The 21,031-nt window shown below is 34.6% G+C and overlaps 1 long non-coding RNA gene across 1 annotated transcript; it reads right to left on the bottom strand.

The window, feature by feature from the left end:
* Positions 1–2,171: 2,171 nt before the first annotated feature.
* On the bottom strand, positions 2,172–9,694 carry LOC145689060 (uncharacterized). The gene is made up of 3 exons (XR_014132077.1): positions 9,576–9,694; positions 4,399–4,528; positions 2,172–3,171 (listed from the first exon to the last, which is right to left on the bottom strand). It is a non-coding gene; the product is annotated as an uncharacterized LOC145689060 (long non-coding RNA).
* Positions 9,695–21,031: the final 11,337 nt, after the last annotated feature.

Genomic DNA, 21,031 nt, shown 5'->3' with positions numbered 1-21,031 from the left:
AGAGTAGGAGTATATACGAAGACTTTCACACTTCACTACACTTGCTCGCTAGGCATCACAATATAATGAAAAATGAGCTGTCTGAAGCCTGAATGAAGTAACTGCATTTTCATGTTTTGCGGGAAACTAGCATTCTTGGGAACAAAATAGATAAAATGCCATTGGTTAATTGGTTTATGATTGGGTGGCATGAGATTCATACGCGTAATTAAATGATTTCATGCTTTAATTTAGAATTGGGCAAAATTCAGTTAGTTTTCTCTGGTTTCAAGCACCTCAATTGGCAGTATCAAGCTAATAAAAGTCCTGAATTACAGAACATTCAGGACTTAGTAACGTTCTCGAAATATTCTATACACATAAGGACAAAATATTATCTCGTTATGAGATGGCATTTCTACCAAGATTACTCATCATATTCATCGGATACATGAATATATGGAATCATCGCTGGTAATGTCTCCATTTATCTCACACATCTAAGAAGTGTCACTTTCACTGTCTTCCTAATGGGTTTTCCTTTTCTTTGGTACCATGGTGCATTCCAAGTGTACTTGTATCTTCCGATAACTTATTTTTTAAGTCTTCCTGCTGCTCTGACTCAACAGTCTTCTCAGTCTCTTTACGATGTGTTGATACTTTTGGTTTCTGTTTCCGGTGATGCAACTTCCAGTTATAGCTTTATACGTAATTTTTCGGCTCTGGAAGCAGTCAGTCTATTTCTTCACTTAGTGTAAATTTTTGAGAAAGTACTGAAGGATCTTTCTGTGGCGGCTGATAATGCCGATGCTGTTAATATCCGCTGTGCGACTTCAGATAATGGGTACTCCCACACAAACCTTGCCACCAAATTACTGGGTTCATTTCATCAGAACTTGTCCAAATGAACTTCTTGGCCCCAAAACTTTTCTGTGTCTTGTAATGTGCGAAAACCTTCATAACATTTACAAGATCTACTTTCATGTTCTCTGCAACCTTGTATATGAACTCCAATCCATCGAGATGTTGTTCTGGAGTCAAGTCAAACCCCTGTGATGATGGATGGCTCTGGTGTGGTGAATCAGCTGAAGTGCTGTAACTTTTTCGTAACCTTTCGAAATTATTAAGAATATTTGTTTCTTATGCTTTGAACAATGGGAATTCGGGTACAGCCTTTCTTAGTTGTTCTTCGATTTCTTTGACAGCAGGAAAAACTCGGTGTATGTTACATTCATCAGATTCTAATATATTCATTCAGGACACTACTGACTTAAGAACATATATTAGCTTTTCAACTGTCACCCAGAAAACCTCATATTCAAGCAACCTTGCTTTGTGGTCTTTGATAAATGCTATATATTTTGCAGTGGTTTCATGAACAGCTAGATTATGTGAAGTGATTTTGTAGCTTTCAGACTTTCAAGAGATTGTAAAAAGCTTCCTCAGCGGGTTTTGCATGGAAGAGTAAGAGAAGTGTGAATGTTTTTCTCATTGTTAATTGCATGAAAAGGCATTCAATTTCTGAGTATTTTTAACTATTTTAATATCGTCTACAACATTTGCCATAAGTGAGGAAATTGGAGAAAACTTCAAAATATCACTGCAGACAAGGTTCAACGTGTATGTTTTACGTGACAATGGTTGCAAATGGATATACTTTTCTTGGACAAGAGAAAAACCCTTCTGCATATTTGCTGCACCATCACAAAAAATTAACAAAGAACTTGCTGGGGTCGCATTTTTCAATGACATAAAATACTTATCTCTAATGCACTCAGCATTGTGACGGTTACCTTCCGTGTTGATAAAATGAACAAATATTGGATGGGAGTTTGTAATATTAAAGTTGATTATTCTCTCATTAGGAACATTACTCCAAACGTCACATTGAAGATTTAGATACTTCCAATCTTGTTGTGTTTACATTTCATTAAACTTAGCATCAAGTTGTCCCTAAAATTTTTAAATTATTTGACCATGTGGCCATTATTTTGCAAACTATAAGCTATTTGAAAATACTTCTAAATTGTTTTACCAACCCCTTTTCAGCCATCGTTTTTTGACTCTTTTACAAGATCATATGGCAAGTCCTTGAATTATAAGAAATAAAATTACGTGTACATTAATAGAAAACACTTGCGCTGTGCTAGGGTAAATGCAATGTCATATATAAGAAATTAATTGTTGAATTTATTACATAAGTAGTTAACTATCCTTTGCCATTTGCAATTTTTATCTGAACTTTGAGACAACTTATAGACACTGCAAGCCAGCAAACTACTCCATTATCGCTTAACTCAAAACGTAACTTGATATGCGATGTGTGTGTGAACTAATTAACTCATTAACTTACATGTGTTACGGTATGCATATAAAGGTTACTTAGGTTTTCATCAGGTGTCATTTTATCCATAAAAGTGATAATGCTACTAGATTAACTTTGTACATTGGTGGAGGAATCTTCATATATGAAATTATAAGACACCCTCTTCACTAAAGAGTCATCAATGCTTTTATTGTTACTACAACTTGACGTAGGTTATACACTTTCATTCATTTGTTCTGTCCCAGTATTTTGCCAACAATCAGACAAACTTCTTCCTTGTAAACCTATTAAAATTGTTTTCTTTAGACTTTTAGGATACTTAAAATATGTATACACATGATCTGACATTTCATTTACATATGCATGCTTATACTTTCTATCACATTACTTGCAGTTTACTGATTTACCACTTCGTACATTATATGCGCTCCAAACATTACTTTTCTTTCTATCCATTTTCAGTTTTTCTCTCTCCCTGAATAGAAGAAAACTTAGGAATTCAAGTAAGAAAAGAGACACGTCTACTTTTAAGTCTCAAATCAGTACCAGTACTGAACTGAATTAGGAAAGGAATGGTTTGAAGCAATTTTACCAGATATATATTATGAGTTTCCAGTGTTGCAGGTTTTCATCTTTCTTTAACCACATTTCTATCTGGAAGATTTTATTCTGCTATTTTAGAGCCCACTATGTCTTCTTATTATGTAATCTTGAAGTTTGTAATAAATACCCATTTTTGGGGTAGGTAAATAAAATTTCGGTATTTACCGGGTATTTACCCAATTTTTATTTACCTACCCAGTGGGTAAATACCCAAGTCCCATCCCTAGTTCTGACATTATATCCTGGGAAGTTTGCAGCGACATCTGGAAAATGCGGAGAATTTGATTTAGAAGTACAAAAGTGGAGCAAAAATGGCGCACTGTAAAATATTCGTATTGACTAACTGTAAAAGATGATCACTTTCTAGTATTCATTTTTGTTTTCGTTCTCTTTCCAGTGAGCTTTTCAGACAAAATAACACCAGAAATGCTATTGGCTAAAAATGGTAGAAATTATATTGGGCCTTATGAAGAGTCGTTTTGACGAGTGATTAAATTCATACTAAAGGTGTGACTAATGCAGGAAACATATGCTAGTTGAACCCTTTAGTATGGCACTAATCACGCGTCTGAACGATTCTGCATAAGGCCCATTGTATTTAAGCGCGTATAATGGAACGTATGCTCCTGAAAAAAAATGTTACAATTTGAAAACAATACGAAACACTCCAACTCAGAGCGGGTGATAATATACCAATCACTACTCACCTCAATGTTAAAAAAAAAAAAGAATAAAAAATAAAATTTTAGAAAAAGTTTTTATCTTGTGTCTGCAATACATGCACGAAGCATCGTTTTTCGCTTACGGTGTCATTGAACGTACTATGTTTTAAATAAAAATATAAAGGTAACTACAGATAGCAATGTAAAAACTAAACAAAAGCAATTTAGGCTGTTTGACATTGTCATCATCTGTTGAAAATGGATATATAAGTAATACTACTTTGTACGTTTAAAACACGCTGGGGGAATAAAAAATCACGAACAGAATTAAGGATTTTATACTGTGGTGATCTCAAGTGGATTAAATCTCATCTTAATGTTTCCTCTCCAGCGTGTTTTAACCATTCATTAACGCTTTTCCTATGTATCTTTCTTAAACAGATAACCGATGATGACCATGTCAAAGAGCCGATTTTTTTTCTTTTTAAATGCAATCACTAGTTAGTTTTATGCGTAATACGTTCAGTCGCACCCTAGGCGAAAATTCTGGTGCTTCATGCATTTATTGTACGCACTAGATGAGAAGAAAAGGATAATTGCAAACTGAATATGCTCACTATTCAAAAGAAAAACTGTATAATCACTCACCAAATCGCAAATATGGAATTCTAAACAAATTAGAAGCTCCGGTAGAAGTAGCGCAATTGTGATGACCAACTTAGAGGATATTTTGAGCTCTGTTAATTTAAATTGAAAGAACACAATATCGGAAGGAAGTTAACATTTATCAAAAGTGCTATGAACACAAAAATAAATAACCTTTCATACCTGATTCTCCTGGTGAAAGTGCACCGGATGTGTGACTGCTTTTAACACTCGGTGTTGTATCACCTCGGTACTTGAAGTATTCTGATCATGACTGTTGACGCGAGTGGAGCCACAGTGTTACAGCGAGAACCTGTAAACAGAAAGAAAGAAAAAAAGCATTCTGACACCAGAATTTAAAGTGACACAAATGCTGTTACGACCATCTACCAATGAAACCCGGAAAAAACCCATTTGGGTCTAAGTGGGTTGGGCTTTTTTTTTTTAAAAAAAAAAAGGTGTTTTCAAACCCTGCGCAATTGTGCTAAACATTACGCTTTACAATCAAATTAAAATTGGTATAAGTTTAACGTCCTTTTTCCGCAGCATGGACCATACCAGACATGGATCTACAGTTTAAAGTGGGTTCCGAAACACTCTATTCACGATGAGCTCCCAGCGGGAATCCAACCCGCGACCACGCGCACTAAAGGCAAACGCGCTAAGTATCCGACTATGATGAAACCCACTTCACAATGCATCCACTGATGTATACATAACGGATGTTGAAAGGTAATGTTCGTCATCTAGACACTGTTGCCTGCTGACGAAAAACCACTAATTTGTATATTGTTAGCCCGATACGCATGTCTGTATTCCAGACATTTGCTGTCCGGAATTGACTGCTGTGAATTGCACTTTTCAAGGCCAATCCAGTAATATAAAAATCATTCTTGTCTGACATTTTCATGGCTAAATAAAATCTGCACTCGTGTCCGGATGAGTCGCTATCTGTGTACATATGCAAGTGAAATTAAAGTTTTACGAAATTTTCTATCTGGTGGACCGTCTGGTAAACTGAACCCTAATTTCTAAACCTGATGGAAGTGGGATGGAACCTACATTTTGAAAACAGGGTATTTCATGGATTTCCTTCATGGTAGAACTAGAGGAGTTCTATAGTTTTACCAGGGCTGTGAGAGTTTCAACGGGACCTTTTTGACCTATAATTTTTACAGTTTTGAGTTTTTTTTTTTTTACTTGGAAATCTTAATTTGAACCCTCCACATAACGTGTGAGTTGCCACTATGTGGTACCTTTATTAACAAATAAGATATAATTTTTTAAACCTTAAGTTTGCAGCTTATTGTCAGCGTTTACCATCACGTATATCTTGTAACAGTCCTTGCGTTGTTAAATACAAGAGCGTAAATCCCATATTTCGCATCACAAGAAACTGTGTATTACGATTAGTAAAGCAAACGAACCTAATTTTAACTGTTGTCAAGCCAGAACTCTTACGGAAAGATCCAAGGATTTTACCTGTCTCCAGACATAAGTTAAAGAAATGGCGCTAACGTATATTTTTTAAATGTATATCTCGGTTATTCATGAAGATACACCATTGTAGCAACTCACCATTATGTTGAAATTCAAAATTCCAAGAAAAAAAAAACTCATATCAAAACAGTAGAAATTAAAGGTCCAAAAGGTAAAGTTACACTGTTTCAACAAAGATTGCACGAACTGCAATTTGTGACGGTGTTGCGGACCAGTGATCTAGAACCTTCCCATTAAGGGTTGCTGCAACAGGAGGGCAATACTCTCTCCATCCTCCCCTTCCACTCAAGTTTCACTTGGTTTAGCACCTTCTTTGGAATTCTCATAGTCCTCTCATACAGAAAGGCACAGGTTCTATTGGTCAACGCTCCTGCGTAAGACAAGCGAACCACAATTGCAACCTTTCCATGAGTTTATAATGAGTGGCCTGTGTTCTAGAACAGCTTTAACTAACTTTTATTTGACAAGAGTGTAAAATAAACTGACCCCCCATATATGCACTAGCACGAATTTTATTAGTTTTCGAAGTACAAGGGCCTAAATGTGTTAAAGTAATAATCTTTACACCATGAAAGAATTCAGGGTTCTAGAACACAGGTCTAAATTTCAGATTTATCTGTAATAAAGACAGAAGACAACGTGCCCTGCGGGGCTCTAACACGCCTTCGCTTGCTAATGCTCGATCGGCAATACTACGGGTGTGTGAATTAAATATTATACTTTCGTACATAAAAAGAAAACTAACTATTAACCTATATGGGGGACCTGTGTTCTACAACCTTCCCAGGAGTTCATTTGATCATTTGTAAACGAAACTTGTTTAAATTTAACTAACCTAAAGCAAGTACTATGTATATGGGTGTCGGGCATCTACACCCTTCGCCATTATTTGTTTCACAATATACAGGAGGTATGTGCATATTTTTATTTCGTGGCTATAACTTTAATTAGTGTCTTACCAGTACGTTGCAAAAAGTTTTAGTACATTTCTAAAGGATTAAGTGCCGTATCGCCGGACCAATTTTAGGAAATTTAGGGGGTCAATTGGAGATTTTTTTTTTTAATTTTGTGAGGACGAATGAGTGAAAGTCAAGTAAGTGAAATAGTAAAAGTGAAGATTATTGTTGTTTTTGATGTTGTAAGCGGCACTGTATGTGAAGGCGGAGGACTATTTCGCGGAGAGGTACATTACTTATGATACAAAAGCGCGAAAGGCATGGCGTTGGGGAAGAAGGAAGAGCATTTCAAGAGCTATTTAGCAGAGTATTTATTTAATGAAAGGAAACCACAGGGAACTGTTGTACACGATTTTCTTCTTGAAATCGGGAAAGCTTACAAGCCTCAGTTTAGAAGGTAAGTGACTTTTAACTGACTACAGGCGACTTTTAAATGACAAGTGCTATTGAAATTTTAATGATCGCCAAAACCTACATGTTGTCACTACCCTCGCCTACACGCATACCCACCGTCGCTGACACGATTGCTCCCCTGCTGTGGTCCTGTGCAGACTCGGTTAGATAGCATTCGTGCTTTTTAGTGGCCACGTAGCACAGGTTGGTTTGTTTTTGCACTGTGGTTTTTATGCCCCTAACGTAAAGTAATGTCATCTAACGTAACGTAATGTAATCTAACAAAATATAACCGAGTGCAGTTCGTTTTGGTGCTATTTTTCAGTTTTCAAACTGGTCCGGCGATACGGCACTAATCATTTCTAATCCCTATTCTACGCAAAGTTTACAATTTTCCTCGATTTGCTATAGGGTTGTAGCAAGTAAATTTAAAATTCTTACCCACTGGCGATACTCTTCGATACGTTTCTATGGCGACGAATCGACCATTTCCCTGCCAGTGGCCCACTGGTTTTCAGTGACTCTTACGGCATGGGGAAGTACTGGTGCTGTAGTCAATTTAATACATTATGTATCTCATGTGTTAATACAGCACAGGGTGGCGAGCTTGAGATGTTTCTGAAATTCCCTGACCAATTTAGGGTTTTGTATCCTGGAATACCCTGTTAAGACTCCCCTCCCCCTGTGTGTGACATTAAATATGGTATTTCATTTAGCGCAAGGCCCAAAACGTTACTATAACCATTCCTCATATCGTCATTATACATTTTTTATGCAATCTAACCTAACTTTATATAACATGAAGTCTGTAGTATGTATGGAGAACCAAATAGTGTAACTACCGAATTTACGGTAATTGTGTTCCCTGCCTAGATCTTCTGTTTTGCTTCACCGCTAGTAAGTAGTGGTACCAAATTATGAGACTGACCCGAAAGAAGAGTGTTATGATTACCTGAGGAAACTGCATGAATTAATATTAGATTTATGATTATAAAAAGTTAGTGATTCCAAATGTTATCATTGGGCTAGAATAGCACTGAATCGTAATTCAACTGTCAGTGAATTGTAACAAAAATTTAAACGAATTTAGCGAGAAATACAATAAACTAATGAAAGTGAATCACGATATAGCCGTGAATAAGTACCTAAATCGCCGAATCTTGCATATCGTGCGATATTTCAATATCAAATTTCGTGCTTACTTATGTGGGAAGAGAGACTGAGCAGTTGTACAAATCATGTACGCTCACCGCGTCTCCGCCCTTTAAGGACCTACCCTTATAAGACACTTAACCATCTTCTCTCGCTCACAGAGTTGGCTGTGGTAATCAAATAAAGGTAGATCATTTTAACTGGCAACTCCAATTGCTTAAAAGCTTCATGCCAGCTAGCGTTGTACAAGGGTGAGAAGAGGGTAATGTAAACTAATACCAATTAGGTAGTTACTGATGCTTGCACGGTTGTGGACATAATTAATAATCAAATAGCGTTATTTGGGAGTAGCGGGACTGTGTATAGCGCGCTCGTAACATGGGGGTACCTCCCCCAGCCTTTTTAAGGTTTGTTCTTTGGGTTTTGTGTTTTTCACATTTATTAGCAACCAAAATAACACTGATTTGTATCATAAGCTACATATATGAGAGAAGTGGCTAATGTAAAATATTGCCAGAATTGCTCCTTCCGTCATACAGCATTGATTGGTACAAATTATCGTTATTTTGTTGGTAGTAATGTCCACAATGCTAAAATGGGTGATGAAGAGGGTATGTTTAAGTACAAGGGCACATAAACGTTTTTGGCAATGTGACCTTGCACTCAAAACTCCAAACAATATATCTCCTTTTTGAACTCTGGACGTTACTAGCCGAAATAACGATAACTTGCACAATAGCCAACGCTGTCTTCTGCACGGAAGGACACATTGCCGATATTATGTGTGCCTTTGTACTCATATACACGCACACTGCATGCCACCCTTTTTAGCACTATGCACATCACAGGCAATGAAATAACGATGATTTGCACCATAGCCTACGATGTGCGGCAGGAGCTAATCTGACCTATTATCGCATTTTTTTAAGATACCGTGCTCAAAAAAGTAAACCTGTTCCGAAATTACTTGGTACAATCGCGTTAACGGCACATATCGTGCGCAGCTCACGGTAAAGTTTTGCAAGTTTTATTGACACCATATATGTTTATTTTACCACTTCTGAAACAAACTCACATAAATTTATCGAACCTATAAGGAAGGAGGACCAGTTAACGCAACGCTCCCCACATTGCTCTACCCGTTTTTAAATTTACGTACATCTATTATGGGCAATCACATATCAATAGAATTACCTGCCGCTTTGTTTATAATCCTAGCGAGCACAGCACTGGAATTTATGTACGCCGAAAGTTTTGATTGTGTAATGAACTACAACCACTTATTATATATAGGTTAGGCATGCTACTGAACATATCTACAATGACATGAAATAATTATAAAATTGCATGAAAACTTACCGAAATCCAGCAAACGGAATCCACTACTGGGCGGACGTCTGGCGGTTCACCTGATGCACTCTGAGTAGCAATCACTCCTTCTTCCTACCTTCCACAGTATGAACCAGACGTGAAAATCTGGAATTTCAACATGAAAAATACCATATCTAAATTTTGTAATTCTGTTTTCTTCTGTTTTAATATTTGTTTTACGTTCCATTAATACATATCATATATATATATATATAGATATAGATATATACATATCATTTATTTTGTTTAAAACGTTTTAAACGTTTAAAACAAAGTACTTTTTTTAAACAAAAAAAAGTTTAAAATGTTTATTTTGTTTAAAACAATAATCTAACATATATATTACATTTTTACACTCTTAGGTATTGCTTGCCATCTATATTCAAACGCTAGATCAAATTTCGGGAACATCCCTAATCTTGATCCGCCCAAATGTTCAATTCCGGAGAAAGAAATTTGGATTTCCCGATATCCGTTCACAGATTATGTAGTTTAGTTTCTTTGTGTTACGTTCTACCGGTCGTCAGTAGTTGATATAGGAAAATTTAACCAAAATTCGCCCCATGCGATCTCCCCCAGACAATGGATAGAGAGTTTAGAAGTATAGAAATACAATATTATTTAAATGACATATGATGACAGGTAACGGGTGGGGTACTATTGTATGTGTAGGAGTTACATAAAAGAGAATAATAAAAGATGTCAAAGTTGTAAAGATAAATGATTAGTAAAAGAAAAGAATAATAGAAAAGAAAAGGCATTGGAAACTTGTTGAACAATGGTAGATGGTTATAAAGAATAATAGAAGTACACAATACATTATAGTTGCATGAAAAGAATTTTGAATAAAAGAAAAAGAATAATAAAAGAGAAACCTTGCAGCTGTATGTTTTAAAGATAATAATAATGTAGTTGCTGAACAACGTTAGATGGTTATAAATAAAAGAAGAGAATAATAGCAGATGTTGATGTGATGGAATTTGAAGAGAACATTGCCCAATATTTGAAATATTTATGAAAAGACTTTTAAGCCGGCGGCGAATACCGGAAAAGCGGACGCGGCGCGGGAATGCGCGGGGCGCAAACGAAAAATAACGGCGTGCGCGGGCGCGAGAGCGTGACGTCATTTGAAATTTTTATTTAAATATTGGTTTTAAAAAATAGACATGTATAGTTTTGTTAGCGATGGAGAACCTTCAGTTTGTAGAAGACGTTGATGTGAAGCATAAGTTAGACGTTGAGAATAGGGATGCGCTCGAGTCGGGACACTCTTTGTAAAATTCCAGACGAGTCGAGACAAACGTATTTCTCGACTCGAATTTTCCAGTCGAGACTCGAGTCAAATAGAGACAGCTGGTAAAAATCTCGACTCGACTCGAATGTCTCGAAAATCTTTCTATAATTTTTAATATTATTTTCAAGAAAGTACTCGCTCAGAAACACTCGCCACGAGAATTTCGGAAACTGCAGGACTTTTCAGGTGTTAGAAGAGTGCTGTGGTGATTGTCTTCAACAAGTGGCGAAACCAAGAGGAAAAGACGTCCAAATGTCGAGGGGTTGGGCGCCCCCTACTTTATTAAAGATGTGGAGAATAAGAACGAGGACAGAAAAAGAGAACACTGACCGTTGGGAATTATCCCTTGTTGAAGCGATGGTTGGAGTAATAAAACTAGTTAGTATTTTCGCTGTTGTATTGTTGATTTCACAGAAATGTTGAAAAATAAGCAAAACGTGACTCTGTACAAGATGTTTACATACCCATAGTTTTATTATTGTCAACTGAACCCTGAGTGTCTGGGATGTTTCTGTCCCTTCTCACTTCACAACTTGAGAGGGGAGGGGGTATTATCATCAGGGTACCACTAGTAGTACACCGCTAAAAGAAATGCTTTAGTGCTGCGTGGGAAGCGGCATGTTTTGTATATATTTCTTAAAATGTTATCCATTCATAAAGTATAAACTCCCCCACCCTCCCCTCATTCTGTTTCCAATACAGAGAACCGACTCTTTAAATGAAGAACGAACCCTGAACCTTCCCGAAAATGCTAAAATGATTGATGCGTACAAATAACAAATCTGTGGATGAATCAGAAAATGCAGATACATGAGAAGATACTTGATGCAGTGCAGTCCAACACATGTAAATAGATTTGTAGTGTTCATATTTGTGTATGTGTACGTGTGTATGTGCTTGTTTCTGAGTATTTATATGCGCGTGTGTCTCGTAATTGTTATATTAATATCCACTGGATTAAGTGAAAGTATAAAATGGATTTGATGACTGCCAAATTGACGTCACATTGATAAGTCATTATTTTTTTAATATTAATAATATTAAATTAGATTATAGTTTAGCGTCGTTTTTAGGAGCAAAGCTCTACAAGACGTGAACGTACAGTTTAATGTCGGATTTGAAACACATGAGCTCCTACCATGAATCAAACCTCGTTCGAGAAAGGCGCATCGCTACCAACATAGCAACGGGGAGCTAAACATTTAGTAATATGTATATTAAGTTGTAAAATTATATTCGTTTAATTTTCACTAATATTATCTTCATAATGTAAGGCATTCGCTAGACACGTTATCTTGTTTAAAAACAAAAAGCCTATCTCTTATGTTTCCGTCTCGGGGTTGGACTGCGGGATGATAGAAATCCGAAAGAGATGTTTTTATTATATTTTGTACAGTAGATCTGCTCCTTCATAATCTCCAAATTTGATAAGAATGAACCTCCCTGGCTCACGAAAATATATACGTAATATAACAAGCCATGCACATTAAATGCCAGACTAATATAGCAAACATTGAAGATGTTCCCCTAGAAAATTTTCTTCGGCCGTCCATGTCTGGAGGTACACAATTTCGCAACTCAGTGGATACGATGTGGATGTATCAAAGTCCACTGATTTACCCATCAAATTTAAATTTTATAAAAATATTATCAGTGAATACTAACCTGAGGAGAACTATTTTTTTTAAAATTCGAACGCAAAAGCAGTTTTTTTTTTCCACCAGGCCTCGGTAATCATCCGGTACGAAAACTGAAGTTTGTACAAGTGTTTCCCCAGCAATTTCTTTGAGAAAGGGGTCCTCCAGGAGCGTTATTTACGGGGTAATTCCTGCGTTTGTTATATACATATATAGATATAAATATAGATATACTGTATACATATAAAGATAAGTAGGAGCGGGTCTTTAAAATTAGTTCGGAAAGATATTATGAAAATCTGGTATAATTTCCAAGAATCTATCTAGTCTAATATAAATAAAATAAACAGTTTGTTTGTGTGTTTGTCTGTCTTTATGCGGCCTGGGGACCAGACGAGTGGACCGAGAGTTACCAAATTTTGGTCAGGGGTACCTTGGCCTAGGCCCGAGATCAAGACGAAAAGTTGTCTTCAAATTTTGAACCAGGGGAGTTTCATGGGGAGGCGTTTACCGGAATCGGCTTGGGAACCAGACAAATTGACCGACAGTTACCAAATTTTAGTCACGAATACCTTGGTCCAGGCTCCAGACCAGAGTTAAGCGATTTTGTCAAAATTCGAACCAGGGGGGTCTCAGGGGTTTTTTACCGGGACATGTAAAGTAGTAGAAAGTAACAGATATTAGTGTTGAATTCATAGTTTTCGCGGTCGCTGAAATCAATGGTGAAACTCCGATCGCAGTAACTTCCAAATTCATGCTATGCGGCAACGAGTCGGGGGTCAACGGGAAGGGGGAGTTGAGATATCGAGACATATAAAAGTAATCCACAATGACCGATATTTGTGTCAAATCCATAGTTTTCGCGGTCTCTGAGATCAATAGTGACACTTCCATTAACGATGATTTGCAAATTCAGCTACAATCGCATGTGGGCCGGGAGTCAGCGGGGAGGGGGGAGGAACCGAGACAAGTAAAAGTAATCCAAAATGACCGATATTAGTGTCAAATCCATAGTTTTCGCGGTCGCTGAGATGAATGGTGAAACTTTCATTAGTGATCACTTGCTAATTCAGCTACCATTGTATGTGGGCCGGGAGTCAGCGGGGGGTGGGGATACCGAAACATGTAAAATTAATCCACAATGACCGATATTAGTGTCAAATCCATAGTTTTCGCGGTCCATGAGATGAATGGTGACACTTTCATTAGTGATCACTTGCTAATTCAGCTACCATTGTATGTGGGCCGGGAGTCACCAGGGGGTGGGGATACCGAAACATGTAAAATTAATCCACAATGACCGATATTAGTGTCAAACCCATAGTTTTCGCGGTCCATGAGATGAATGGTGACACTTTCATTAGTGATCACTTGCTAATTCAGCTACCATTGTATGTGGGCCGGGAGTCAGCAGGGGGTGGGGATACCGAAACATGTAAAAGTAATTGACAATGACCGATATTAGTGTCAAATCCATAGTTTTTGCGGTCGCTGAGATGAAGGTGACACTTTGATTAGTGATCACTTGCTAATTCAGCTACCATTATATGTGGGGCGGGAGTCAGCGGGGGGTGGGAATACGGAAGCATGTAAAATTAATCCACAATGACCGATATTAGTGTCAAATCCATAGTTTTTGCGGTCGCTGAGATGAATGGTGACACTTTCATTAGTGATCACTTGCTAATTCAGCTACCATTGTATGTGGGGCGTCAGCGGGGGTGGGGATACCGAAGCATGTAAAAGTAATACAAAATGACCGATATTAGTGTCAAATCCATAGTTTTTGCGGTCGCTGAGATGAATGGTGACACTTTCATTAGTGATCACTTTAGCTTTTTTTCTCTTCTTTATTTTCTACTCTATAAGCATACATCTTTGATCTCAATCCAATAAACTATGTCATTATCTTAAATTTATTCTCATCTTTCATCTTACCTGTTACTTTTTTGTTTATTAGTGGTAGTACATATGTTATTTTCCTTGTATTCACTCGTGTCAAACTAGTCAACTATTTCTGCTATATCTTTGTAAAAGTCTTCAGTCTCAATCTCATATATAAAGCTGTCAGTATCCATATAACATAAATCTATATTGTTTCCATATTTCGGCTTCATCGTGTTATAATGAAAATCATACATTAACAGTCTTGATAGTTCTAATACACTCTTACCAACATATATTGTTTTTTTAATGTCAATCGCTCTTTTTTCATAAGTATAGCACATAAATTCTCTGTAAATAATGTTCTGTAATCAAAATTAGGTTTTTCAATTAATGTTTCTACTCTACTTTTTCTACTTCTACCGAGTTATTCATGAGCTTATAAAAATATTCTTCAAACTTGTTTTTAGCTCGCGTTCTCATATTTGTATTTAAATTAATGTATTTCTTTAGCCAGTCTGATTGTTTGAATTCTAATATTCTATGCCCTTTCTTTAATGTCATTCCAAGTGACATATATAGTTTTAAGTTCCTATAGTGAATTACATATCTTTCCTTATTATAAAGTGTCGTTAATAATTTTGATTGTTTAGATTCTGGTGGACACATGTTTTCTGGAGCTAATGCTAAATCAGAATGTTTGTTGTGTAAATACTTCGGATATTCTAAATCTACTTCTAATATGTAACCAGTTTCTGAATCATCTGGAATGTTCATTATATCTATGTAAGGTTTAATCCACTTAAAGTCTTTATAAGGCATGTATTGACTCATAGCCCATCCATATAAGTTGTTTGCGTCTAGATATGCTAGGTATGTTGAACACTCATCTTTATTATAATATTGCATATATTTGTTGTTAGCTTTACATATCTTTTACTGCATTGTGAGATTCCTCCTCGTATACACATTTCTAGCATTAGTATTTTATCATAATCAGTTAACATTTTTAAGTTAATTTTAGTCATCTTTAACATTGCATCCCACGATAAGCCTGGTGCTGTATAATACCAAGCAGGATCTAATCCATATGCCTTTAAACACACATCTCTAAAGTTTTCAAATATATCTGTTAATTGGAGGACATCTGTTTTGTTATAATGTTCAGTTAAGTCCCTCACTAACTTCAGATCGAATTCTTTACAAACTCGTACATGAAGCTTATGACGTTCAGGACTCATTTTTTCTCCTGTTAATCTACTTGTAAATTTGTCTGGAGATAGTGGAACGGGTTCTTCTAATTTTTCAAATGAATCAACAAACTCAAATGGATAATCACCTTTAGTATTAACTGGATCAAGTTTATCAATCGGGAGAAAGTTTAATGTTTCTCGAAATTGTTCTGGTTTTATATTACTAGTTAACTCTGCTAAACTCTTTGGCATAAATCTAAATGAATCAACAAATCTTAAGTTTATTCCATCTTTTTCTGGTCCTGATTTTACATATTTTTCATATGTTATGTACCTTTCCTCATTATTAGCGATTAGTTTAATATTCTGTGTATCATAAGCTAACTCTTTAATAAACAAATGCGTATCATAACCAGTTAAATTGTGAAGAAATACAGGAACAAAGTTGGGATTTTTATAATTTAAATTGCAATAACTGTGCGCTGCACCTCTAAGCTTTCCAGTTAAATGATCACGATCTCTTACTTTTGCTTTATTTTTATTTATCTTATACAAACACTTTTTTAAGTCATGCTTCCATTCTTTTATTTTTTCACTCATATCATCTCTATCCTTGTAGAACTCTATTCTCCTCTTTAATATATTTATTTTTCTCAACAGCTGGTGGTAAGTCATTCAAGTTTTTCTCACATATATGACAAGTATCCGAACTGTTATAAGCTTCTATTTCCTCCTCACTAAGCGGAGTCATATCAACTACCCTGTTATATATTTCCATAATTTCTATTGCTTCTTTTTGCAACATTTCAATAAATACTTTCGCAGCATCTGGACCTATATAACTAACAGGGGCTTTATAGTTCCCATTTGAATATTTGACATACTAACAAAAGCTCATTGGTTCATGCTTTTGATATTTTACTGTTTTACTACAATTATGCTCTATTTTTAACTTACAAAAGATACATTCAAAGTCGGCAAATATGACAAATGGATCTCTTAATGAGCGGTTATATTTTTGAAACTCTATTTGATTGTCGTATGGTTTTGGAAGTTCTATTCTAACAGCCTCATGCTCTTTACAATATAGCATATGGTTTTGCCACTGCTTCTCATTTCGAAAGTGTCTTGTTAAACATCTATCACAAAAGTATAACTTCTCGGTATGTTTTGTCACTTGACTTCTTATTAATCGTGATAGGTCTTTTATCCAACAAAAATGATTATTATTTTGATCATCTTTTATATATAATAAATTAACATGTTTTTCTTGCTTTGTTTTTTTGATTTGAAGTCGATATACATTATAGTTCTTGTCATAGCTGTAAACATTGATAGAAATATTACTTCTTCTTTCAAATTTTGGAATATCTTTCAATTGTACAGGAAATTCAATGTTATCACAATACTTCTTTTGCAACTCATTAACAAGCTGTTTATAATGTGAAGGTCTTTGATACTGAGAACATTTGTCTATAGGTTTTAAATAGCTTGCAATAGAATACAAGAAACATTTGTTGTCTTTATTTTTAATATTAATCACTACTTTCTTATCTTTAATTGGTTTAGGAAGTTCAATATAGGAAGAAGCTCTTAATGGTACATACTTGCTTAATCTGATTTGTAAATATTTAACTTGATGCAATGTCCATCCTGATCCTCTACCTTCAAACTCTTCCATTTCTCTACGAAGTTTATGTTTTGCATGATGTATATATTCACTTAAGTCAGTTGATTCTAATATCCTCTCGTTTGATGTTTTAAAATTGCGCTCTTGTATTTCTTTATCTTTAATATAGTCACAAATGAAAACAAGGTTAACTTTAACAGGGTGAAATTTTAATTCCTCTTTGATTTTGTTAATAGCAACTCTTCCACTTGTATCTAAGAATTTTATTGGGTCTTTATATCCTCCTGTGTTTTCAACTTTAATGGTTTGTAAACGCTTCTTTAATGCTGTTTCTTCTAATTCTACTTTTATTGGTATACGTGTTGGTTTCGGTTCTTCAATTACTTCTTGTTTAAATGGGAATATATCTCTAATCTCTCTTCTGCTTTGTTCATCATCATATTGTTTAAGAAGGTTTATTAGTTCTGCTTTTCTTAATCGGGAATATCTTCTGATTCCCTTGTAGTCTTAACTCTATTACAGTAAATTTACTATAATTACTCATTTTATTTACTATATAGAAAATCTTACTACTCAATTTTTACCTTCGCCGGATTATTTCTGTTCATTTTTGTACTATTTTTACTTCCATTTATCCTAATAAAACACATAACATTGTACACTAATGCCAATGTCTACATATTACGCGTTGTATTAGAACACGACTTTGGTGAGAACAACCCATCAGTCACATATACGCATATTAAAATTAAATCATTTTTGTAAACTTACTCATCATCATCATCATAATCATCACTACCATATTTATATTCATCATCACTACTCAAATCAGATGTTTTTTTGCATTATTAATAATTCTTTTTCCTTTAACAGTATTTGCTTCTCTAGTAGTGCTGCTAAGAGTTTAAGATCATGATGAATTAGTTTAAGTCTGTGATGTAATCAATCAAATTTATTCTCCATATTTATTATATAGAAAACCAACAAAAATGAGATAAATTTAAAAAATCTAAGAATAAAAACGAACAGGTAAATATGACTAGTGCTAAGGAAATATTATCTTACAAACCTATATTTGATTGTGTATGTAAATATTTAGATATTGGTGGTTATAATGATGAAGACAAAATAAATTTTAGCATCTCCATAGGTATGTTAGATCATTTGTTCAAGAAAGCCACTAAAGAAAACAACTCATTTCTTATACAAAACTTTCTCTATGCAAATGTTATGAATTTGTCTGATGAAATATTAGATTCACTGACTGATGAACAATGGTTATATATAGGTTATGATGATTATGAGGAGGAATATAACTATGATCACATTACAGAAGATTTCATACGCAAATATCTGCAGAAAGTTAATTTGAGTGAAATATGTTCATGGAAAAAGTTATCGGAAGAGTTTATAAGAGAATTAGCTGATAAAGTTGATTGGGAGATTATTTCAGGAAGCCAATACTTATCAGAAGACTTTATAAGAGAATTTACAGATAGAGTTGATTGGAAAGAAGTATCATATAATCAAAACCTATCTGAAGAATTTATTAATGAGTTTATAGATAAAGTTGATTTTGATGCTATATCTTATGGAAACAAACTCTCTGAAGTCTTTATACGAGAACATGCAGATAAAGTTTCTTGGGGACGCTTATCTGGAACTCAACAATTATCAGAAAACCTTATAAGAGATTACGCTGACAAAGTAGATTGGGAAATAATTTCAATATTTCAAAATTTAACAGAAGGATTTATTGCAGAGTTCAAAGACAGAGTTCATTGACATAACATCTCAATTTATCAACACCTCTCTGTAGAATTTATATATTTATTTAGACATTACGTAGATTGGAGAGTAATAATATGGAAATACCGTAATAATGCTGATTTAGGTGGTATATTGAATTTAGCATTCGATGTTACAACGGATGGTTTGTTTAATGTTTAACTAAATAACTTTTTTGATTATTATATCATAAAAGTTGTAGCCTTAATTATTATATCATAAAAGTCGTAACCTTAATTATCAGATAATAACCTATCATACAAACGATCTATACTCTTAATCAATTCTTCTTCTGATAGTGATGTCCAAAACTCATTACATTTCCTTTACGAATATCTAGTTCTTGCTGCATTAGGTTGAATAGCTTAATACTGTTAGGATCTCTAAACTTTTCATATATTATTACATGACTAGGATATTTTTCTTCTGCTTCATTAAGAGGCTTATATAGAGTTCTCTTTTGGCATCTGATAGCATAATAAGGGAAAGGATCATTAGGTTTGTTCTTTTTATATATGATTAGACAATTATCTTTTGAATTATCGTCTGTATATGGTGCTGCGATTGTTTTAAGATGATTTATTTCTTTTCCTTGTTTCTCGTTGTTTATACGTAATTCATTCATTTGTTGTTTTATTTCTTGTAGTCTTGTTTGAAGTTGATCGTTGTTAGTAAGGTATAGCTGTTGAAAGTCTTTAACAAAGTAGTTAATAATGATTTTATTACATTTAAGATAAAACTGGAGATAACCATCGTGATATATCTAGAATCAATTCTTTACAAACATACGTTCCTCTTATTTCATTCCATATTTCTCCTTTACCACCTGCTACTTTTTTTAATAATTTCCACAGCCGGAATACCGACCCTGGAAATATATGTTATGACTTCTTTCGATTCTTTATTTTCTAACCAATGTTGAAATTCTTTTCCACCATCTTGACACAACTTAGTAGCATTGAAATATTCTGTACTCTTATCTATAATCAGTTTAAAATCACCAAAAACACCATACCAATAATTATCTTTAATCTGTTCAAAACAAATATTATTTAAACTAAGAGAATTATCAATAGTACTCATATTTATTATATAGAAAATGTTGATTTTTAGCCTTTTATGGAATAATAACCATAAAAGACAACATTTATATTTACACTACAACATTACTCTTATCTACCCAACTATTATGTGAATCATCAAATCCTAGCCATTTAACATATACTTTATCACCTTTCTTTCTTAACACCTTTTCCACCAAGTATTCATCTTTATGTTTCGTCATTAATAGTTCTGGTTCGTAAAATCTACCTTGTACATCCTCTTCTTCTAAATCTTTAATTCTATATGTTGGTGGATTAGATGGAATAACTTCGCTAATAACAAATACTTCTGTTGACCAATTAGGTGTATATCCTTTCTCAAATAACCCTTTCGACTTACTTATACGAACATGATCACCTAATTTGTATTTGGGTTTAACACGCTTATATTCTTTCTTATACACTTTCTCCAATATTGTTCGCTCATTCTTCTTATTAACTTCTATAGGCTTTAAACCAATTGTTCTATGCACTCTATTATTATACTCACTAACCAATGTTGGTAATATCTCTATCCGTTTATAATTCCCTTGTGTTGTGAACCTTTTCCACATGTTTTGTTTAAGTGTTCTATTAAATCTCTCAACAACAGAAGCTTTCTTACCACTATAGGTTGATTAATGATTAATCTTCTTTTCCTCCATTAACTTCTTAAACTCTTTATTGTAAAACTCTTTACCTTGATCAGTTTGTAAGTTACTAGGTATTCTTGTTCTTAATATGGATTCGAATACTTCTGTAACATTCTTACCACCTTTATCTTTAACAGGAACAATAAACGCATATTTAGAGAACACATCTATAATCGTTAGCAGATACTTATAAGCTTTATTTAATTTGGAAACACCTTTTAATACTCCACTATCCATTTCAACAAGATCAGCTTGCCAAAGATCATCGATACCTTTTATAACT

This window comes from Thermobia domestica, chromosome 7 (genome assembly GCF_964235325.1).
Source record: "Thermobia domestica chromosome 7, izTheDome1.hap1.1, whole genome shotgun sequence".
In the NCBI taxonomy this organism is placed as follows: domain Eukaryota; kingdom Metazoa; phylum Arthropoda; class Insecta; order Zygentoma; family Lepismatidae; genus Thermobia; species Thermobia domestica.
The sequence above is the reverse complement of the archived record's forward strand: the minus strand, read 5'-3'. Positions and strand labels throughout refer to the sequence as shown.